Here is an 8219-nt window from a genome sequence, read left to right as displayed (position 1 = left end):
TAAATGATTGAACTTCCTTCAATCCATTATTTTCTCCCCCACATCAATGATCAAGAAATGACATGGAAGATTATAATTCATCATCTGAGTCAATGTAAGAGGACAATGATGAGAATGAAATCTATTCCTCCCCTGAAGACAAGGATATGCATATTCCACATGATAATGAGGTTGTAAGTGATCAGGATTTTTAGGCAAATGAAAATATGATTGATCATCAAAATGATAATGACAATGAGAGGGAGATATCTACTGATGTTCAAGAAAATGCAAATGGTAATACTTTTAGCAATTAACAATATATTTGATTTATCATGTATCTATTATTTTTTTGGTTGTAAATGTATCTATTAATTTGATACTTCTAACTATTTTTTTTTAATATATGGGGGTGCATCTTCTACCACTAAGAAAGCTATGATTGAAAAAAAGAGGGGAAGAAACAAATGTAAGGAAATAGTTATGCTTAAGCCTAATGAGAAATTAGAGATTGATTCTATAATAATAGAGCTGTGGGAACAAATCACAAGGTATTTGCAAGGCATCTTGGGATCATAGTTCGATAATCAAATATCTGCCCAGTTAGAGTTCGCAAATGGAGTGATATTGGAGATAGAGAAAAAGAACACATGTGGACTGTTGTTACGGTAAGTATTTAGTCTAGTTGCTAAGCTATTGATTCATATACTATTATTTATAAAAGGAAGTGGAGTGAATCAAATATACTACTTCAGTTCCCTTTCATAAAATGCAGAATTTAAGATGTATTGTGAAGCTTTTGCGTATTCTCTCATTATTTTGTCAATTGTCCTAATCCTAAAGTCATGAAACTGTTAGCTCAAATTATAATGTAGATGATAGAGCTGCGCTTCATACTAGTTTTTTACAGGTTAGCAGACATGTATTCTGCCAAAAGACAAAGGTTAGCAGACATGTATTCTGCCAAAATTCTTCTTAATGGCTGAAATCTCTTTACTAGTCTTTCCCTTTGTTTAAGGACAGTTCCTAATTTGATTAGGAACTGAAAACTTACTACTGTCTTATTGAGGTGGTTGTGATCTTAAAGGGACAGTTCCTAATTATTTTTTAGCTTTTTTTGTATTGATTAAATTAATAGATCATATCTGGTAGTGGTAGGATTAATTATATCTTATTTTCCAACATTAATTGATAATCTATCTTATGTTAGGATGTCTTTACTAATGAAAGCATTGACGCTTACAAGGAGCATGTTCTTAACCATATGAGAGAGCTATGGACCAATTGGAGGTCTGATTTATTAAGGTGTAATGTCACCAAGAAGAAAATTACCTTAGCAGCTACATACAAAGGTAAGCCACCAAACGGAGTTGAAGAGAATGATTGGAAGTGGCTAATCAAGGAGGTTTATTTAGACGATGATTTTCAGGTAAATCCACAAAACTAGAATTTATTTTTTACTATTATTTATATATCATATAATGATACATATTGTTAATAATCTACAGAAAAGAAGCATTAGGAACTCTGAGAATAGAGCTAATTATCCTAAAGAGCTAATGCATTGAACAGGGAGCAAGCCTACTAGACAAGTCATTTGGGATGAATTGGTTGTTGATAATAATAAAATTTTTCTTTCATGTCTTAAAGTATTGTATGTGATTTAAAATAATTTGACTATAAGTGAATAATTATTGTGTTATGGAAGGGAGCAAATGAGGGAAATAAATCAAGTTTAGTTGATGTGTTCCATGCGACTCGTAAGAAAGGCACCGACCTTCCAAATGCAGAGACGAAACAAAAATATGTATGTTCATTGAATTGAATGCTTGATTTAGTTCTAGCTTTGATTTTCTTAATTTTGTATTTTTTTTTTAATTTGGACATGATGATTATATTATTTATGTTGTAGGATGAAATTCGAAAAACAATAGAAAATGAACCATCACTTTCTCATGCCCAAGTATATACATTTTTTTTTGTCATATATTCCATTACAAGAATGTAATGTACTCCCTATATATATTTCATAATTTGTTATATGGAATGTTAAGATGTGCAAAAATTAATGTGATTTAAATGGGTTATATGTAAAACATGTAGGTTGCACAGAAGGTTTTTAAGTCAAAGTCTCGTGATCGGGTTGTGTGTTTTGGAGGAGGTATAACACTTAAAGAAATAACAGGACCACAACCTAGTAGAGTGGAACTTCAAACTGAGTTGACAACCGCACAAAAAACAAAATCAACATCTAATTAATCGTGTGGACACGGTACAAGCAGAGAATAATGAGCTCAAAGGACGAATGGGTGCATTTGAAGCTGAATTAAAAGCATTCAAGGATTTTATGATGCAACAGCAACAATAAGTGGCTGCTACTTATTGTCAATAATAAGACATATCTTATGATTTTTAGGCTTAAGGACAACATTTTATATTAGTAAACCTATTGTGTTTCAAATCTAAGCAAAAGGCTTAACTCTCACGACAAAGTGTATGTGATTATTGGTTTCATCTATTTTTAAGGTCAAACCTTGTGTGATAGATAAATTTGTCATTGGCTATGTTTTTTTAATGTCATTAATTTGATTTGATTTTTTTTGGTGCTAATTAATTTGATTTGATGATGTATGTAGTTACCTTTTCAAATTACGACAGAATAGAAATGCATCTTGTTATTTGCATTTGTAGTTAACAACAAAAATTTTGGTCGTTATAGATTTAAATTCAAATTTTATATAACCATTCAAGAAATGTTTTACGAGGAGATAATTGATCGTTATTGTCTAAAAGTTTGTTGTTGAAAGATTAGATATTAACGACAGTTACTTTGTTTGTCGTTAATGTTTAACGACGAAGTAATAAGTTGTCGTTAACATGTAACGATGAACATCATCCTTAAAACCAATAACAACGGAGCCTGTTACAACGAAAAGACGAAAATATTTCGTCGCTAAATGTTTTAACGACGGTTCAAAGGCCATATAACGACAAAAAAATTCGTCGTTAAAGACCCTTTTTCTAGTATTCTCTTAGGCTAAGTAGGCTAACAATTTAGGGATCAAGCCCCCAAGTCTAGCTCTATGTAGATAGGGATTAGCATAGGAGATCCCTTGATATGTTCATTTATTAAAGTAGATATGTATGAATGAATTTTTATTATGGCTGCACCTCGATGTGAGGTTGCCTACGTATCCGTTAGGAATCAGGCCGAACGTAGCTCTAGCCGAACCTCGCACAAGTGTGTGTATACCTCAAAAAGGTCTTTTAAAGGGTTGTAACGTGGTTAGGCTAAAGGTTTGAAGAAGAAGGGGATAAAGGCTCAACGCCCTAGATAAACCCCTAAGGTTTGCAACCTTGCTTTTGAATCTTTATATTTTTATGCTTGAGGGTTTTAACTCTTTTTTAGCTCTCTTTCATTTTTTTATTTTTGCATTTTATTATTTTGAACTTTTTTTTATAAGTGTGGGCAATCCAGATCATGCGGTCTATCACTCACTTGGCATTCATGTTTCTCGGGCTCGGTACCGAGCACTCGATAAAAGACGCAATCTCAGACGTGTTCTTATCAAAGATATTTTCATATTAAAGACATTGGAACACTTGTCCTTTTTCACACTTTTATTATTTTTTATTGCTTTTTTTATTTATTTTGATCTTTTGAAATCACTCAAGTTTTTTAAAATTGTATAAGTTGCACAGTGTCCCATCCCAAAATTAGGTAGATGTGAGTTGAAGAAAGAAAGGTCTATCGTTGGACGAGGCTTAAAGTGGTTTATCAAAAAGGATTTTATATTTTAAAGGTGAAAGGAGATATGATGTGGCTACAAGGGGTGCCTCAAATCATGGTATACCTTGTGTTTAGTTCGACATTTTTTTTAAGTGATGTAATGAAATGATCATATGCAAGAAAATAAATGCTCATTATATTAAAAGGGAAAAAGAAAAAATCTACAAAGTAAATCTAAGGGAAGAAAAAAAAGTGCCTATTCTAGACTTATTGGGGAAAGGAAAAATGAAAAAGAAATAGAAAAAGAGGTCATGAAATGTTGTCATTGAAGCTCGCCTCTTGACTTGTGTCGTTTGCTTTATCATCACCCAGTCTTCTTACTAGCTAGAGGCAATGGGATCTTGTTTGCTCTATGAGATCTTGAATGAGATTTTGAAACCTGTAGCATTCATCCGTGGTATGACCGTTTCCTTGATGGTACTTGCAATAAGAGTTGGGATTCCATCTCGAAGATCGATTTTCTAGGCGTTGGATCTTCAGTAGGGCAGATAGGTTTGATTAATCCTCGACCACAGAGACGATCGAAAGCAACGTCATAGGTTATTCCAATGGGTGTGAGCTCTGATTTGAGTTTCTTTTTAGATCCTTGTTTATCCATGGCTAAGACTTCATTGTGATCAAAGGAACTAACATTGTTACTAGAGTGGGCGTTTTCGGAGGAAGAAGGATTGTCGTTCTTCTTTCCTTTCTAGCCACTGTGGTTGTTACTTTGCGAGGTCATCTTCAATTTCAATTCCGATGTCATAGACGGCCTTGAAAGTATTCAAATTATGTTGATATTTTAAATGCTTTGAATACTTCTCTTGAAGATTCCTGATAAACATCCTTAAGGATTCTTTTTCGGTGGGCACCTCAATAATATTTAGCGGAAGTTTCCCTCCACTTATTAAAAAAAGAAGTAAAGCCTTCATTCTCTTTTTGTCTCAGCATCTCAAATTTTCTATAGTCAGTTTCGATTTGAATATTACACTTATATCTGTCAATAAAAGCGTTTTTTATTCCATCCCAAGTAGATGCTTTTTCTTTATCAAGGGAAAAGAACCAATGTTTACAAACGGTTTCTAAAGACACATTGAGAATAAAGAGTGAAAAATATTCTTATCAATCCCCTTAATGTTCATTATAGTTTCAAAGGCCCTTAAATGGAAGTAAGGATTATCTGTTGCCTTGAACTTAGGGATTGCATTGGCATTGAAATTCTACGGAAGAAGCTCCTTGTCCACTAAGACCTCTTGTGAGCTAATGCCCTGGAATCTATAGTCATTGGATATTTTGCTCAAGTTTTCTTGCATGAGCTTCATTTGTTGTTGTTTCACAAGATCATTGATTTAAAGGGTTAAAGCCTTCAACCCCTCAGTTACGTCTGCCATTTGCTTCTTAAGCTCATTAACTTCTTCTTGAGTGGCCATTATGTTCTTAGATTTTCTCTTCCGACTGACTGGTTTATCAAAAAGTTGAACTTGAATGAAGGTGTTGTCCTTGATTAATCACCCTTCTCTCTTTGACCAAGTACTGTGGAAAGGGAAGTTAGGGATAAGTTTTTTTATTATTTATTTTGACTCAAGCTCTATTCAACATGGAAGAGAATGTGAAAGAGAATGGGAACAGATTGGACACCCCACTCGAATGACGGAAAAAAGACTCATGCATGAACCTAAGACATGGTCATGGTGACATATACAAAGTGTGTTCTAAGACTAGTGAGTGTAGGTCACATGTTAAGACTCGTGTCATGACCATGTGGCTAGACTATGTGACTAGACTAAGTTAACACTTCATGTATATGCATTAAACTGGACATGTTGTGGTATTTTAGTCATCACTTTTTATTTGTGACTTTGATGGGAATGAAACCAACAAAAAATTGAAGATAAAACTCGTGGGTACAGATCCATAGGTTGTACGACTCGTAGTTCTTCCTATAACTCCAGCTATGACCAAAACATGTTGACACCGCTTGTGCAGTATACGGGAATAAAAATCCGGGTTGACTTAAAGGAACTATGACTCGATTTTAGACATATTTATTAGCTAAAATTAATTAATTAAGCAAATTCCTTTAGTCATTTATTAGTTTATTAAAACTTATTTATAAACACAACTCAAACCAAACGGTTAGTTTAGTCACATAATAAGTATGCACAAGTAGTCAAGTAGGCACAATATGATGCAATGAGTTTGCAACCTAACCATGGCTCTAGTTCTTTAAAGTTCGGAATATGGGTTAGTCAAAGAGGGCCCATGGTTATGAGTCTGGATGCACCGCGCGGAATCCTTACTTTTGGAAGGGTTGGCGTGAGTGGATGAGACCCCGCGAGTTAAATTCGCTTCCATGGTTTGGTGAATTCAAAATTCTCAGATGTACCCTTTGTTGCTTAGAGCGTTCAATCAGGTAGATGGAGCATGAATTCCCAGAGGGTTATGTCCATATGTTGAACACATATGGGTTTCAGAAAAGTGAGAAAAACTCAATCAGAAAGTAGAATCGAGCCAACCGTGCTAGAGCTGGTCGAAACAAGAACACATATTTCTGGCTCGGTATTGGAAGAACGCAACACCAACCAACAGGGACTATCGGCGGGATATGACCCCTGCCGCCTGGCGATAGAATTTTTGCTCGGCGACATAACCATATCTTCGGTGACAGGCTCTGTTTTCTAGACGCTAGTTCCTACATGCCTCAACAACTGTCTGTGTTCTTAGAATTTTCTAATTTTTCGCAGCATTATTTCAATTCTAGTTGTGAAAGATATTCCTTAAGTTTCCTACGTGTAAAAATACTTTGTTTTTACTCATTACAGATGGTCTTTCCAATGAGAACCTTTTTTATGCATATGAAAATAATGTTAATCAAAATTACGCACATGAAATCCTTAGAACTTTTCGTGTCTCATCCACCCATTCTAAATAATTGCCAAAATAAATTTTAGGAATTGAAATAGAAATTGTCCCCAGTGGAGTCGCCAAAAACTGTAGGGAATATTTCACGCATTACCCCAAACTTGAACCCCAATGTGATCATACAATAAAGTACAGTGGAGTCCAAAGGGAAGGAAGATAGAGCAAAAGAGACGCCAACAAGTTATAGAAACTTGTAAACCGTTCACATGGTGAAGGTTACACCCCTTAACAATCAAGGAGTTCGTTAACTCCAATAGGTCTGAAACAAGACTGGAAGTTCGGAGATGAAGGTACAAATTCAATCTAAAAGAGAAAGAACCTGCCCTAATAATAGGCCTCTATTTTATTCTTCTCGTATTCATGTGCGCTTTCTGACTAACATGCAACCAATAGGTTTACCCTAAACCTATTTAATCTATGTTGATTGAATGTTAATGCACAAATAAAACTATTATTGGCGATCACTTGAATTATAATCATATTAATCCTAAACAAGATTATTAATTATCTTATAAAGCGTGATTACAAGTACAAATTCCCTTTAAACATACATAAAAGGTGTGATTAAGCAATAACAATAAATATATCAAGCAACATAATATTCATAATAAAAATAACAATTATAATTAAAATAATTATCATAACAATATTCATAACAATATTAGTAAGAATCATAATCATGTTAAAAATAAAGCACAATAATAGCAAGATCCTAGGCATGATACTAACAAGATTAATAAAAAACCTTGCATGTCACTAAACAATAAAGATCAAAGCTTTAGCCCTAACATGATACTAACATGCTATTAAGAAAGAAAAATAGGAAGCATCACAGGAATCATAATTGATATAAGGAACTTATTCTTTACCCAAAACATCATACTAAGAAAAGCATCATAACATGATACTAGGAATCAAAATAACAACCTAAACATGATTTCTATATCAAGATATTAAAAATAATTAAAGTACTTACTTGGATGCCTCGTATATCTTTCTAATAACAAAATACACACTTTATTAACTTCAAGGAAAATAAAAAATTAAAGAATTAAATTAAATAATTGAAATAGAGATTAAAGACCAAACCCTCGGAAATATCAAACCTTTCACGTTTAGGGTGAAGACAACTTCAAACTTGGCTAGGTGTGTCTAGTGGTAATGTATGAGGAATTTTGTTTATAAAAGGGTAGACTTAGAAAGAGAGAGAGAGAGAGAATAAGCTTTAGCTTAGAGAGAGAGAGAGAAAAGACAAGAATTAGAGAATTCTGGTTAAGAATTGATGATTATTGATGAAGGTCTAAGGACGCTATTTATAATGAAAACAGTCCGGATTTGATAAAAAAAGAATCAGAGGTCGAAGAGGAATAAAACACGCCGCTGTCACCACAACAACCCCTGTTGCCGCGCGACAGACTTGTCATCCGGCGCTGCAAGACAGTTTTTTCGGATTTTGTTTTTATCATATATTTTGATCCAAAAGTCCAAATAAGGCATATAATATGTCGTTGGAAAGATCTTGAAGTCTAATTCTAACCCAATTAGAATC

General features: G+C 33.9%; 1 long non-coding RNA gene across 1 annotated transcript; it reads left to right on the top strand.

The window, feature by feature from the left end:
- The first annotated feature begins 1500 nt into the window (after window positions 1–1500).
- Window positions 1501–2211, top strand: LOC110699891. Its single transcript, XR_002507005.1, has 2 exons — window positions 1501–1786; window positions 1892–2211. It is a non-coding gene; the product is annotated as an uncharacterized LOC110699891 (long non-coding RNA).
- Window positions 2212–8219: the final 6008 nt, after the last annotated feature.

The sequence above is a fragment of the Chenopodium quinoa genome, unplaced genomic scaffold, assembly GCF_001683475.1.
Source record: "Chenopodium quinoa cultivar QQ74 unplaced genomic scaffold, ASM168347v1, whole genome shotgun sequence".
In the NCBI taxonomy this organism is placed as follows: Eukaryota; Viridiplantae; Streptophyta; class Magnoliopsida; order Caryophyllales; family Amaranthaceae; genus Chenopodium; species Chenopodium quinoa.
The sequence above is the reverse complement of the archived record's forward strand: the minus strand, read 5'-3'. Positions and strand labels throughout refer to the sequence as shown.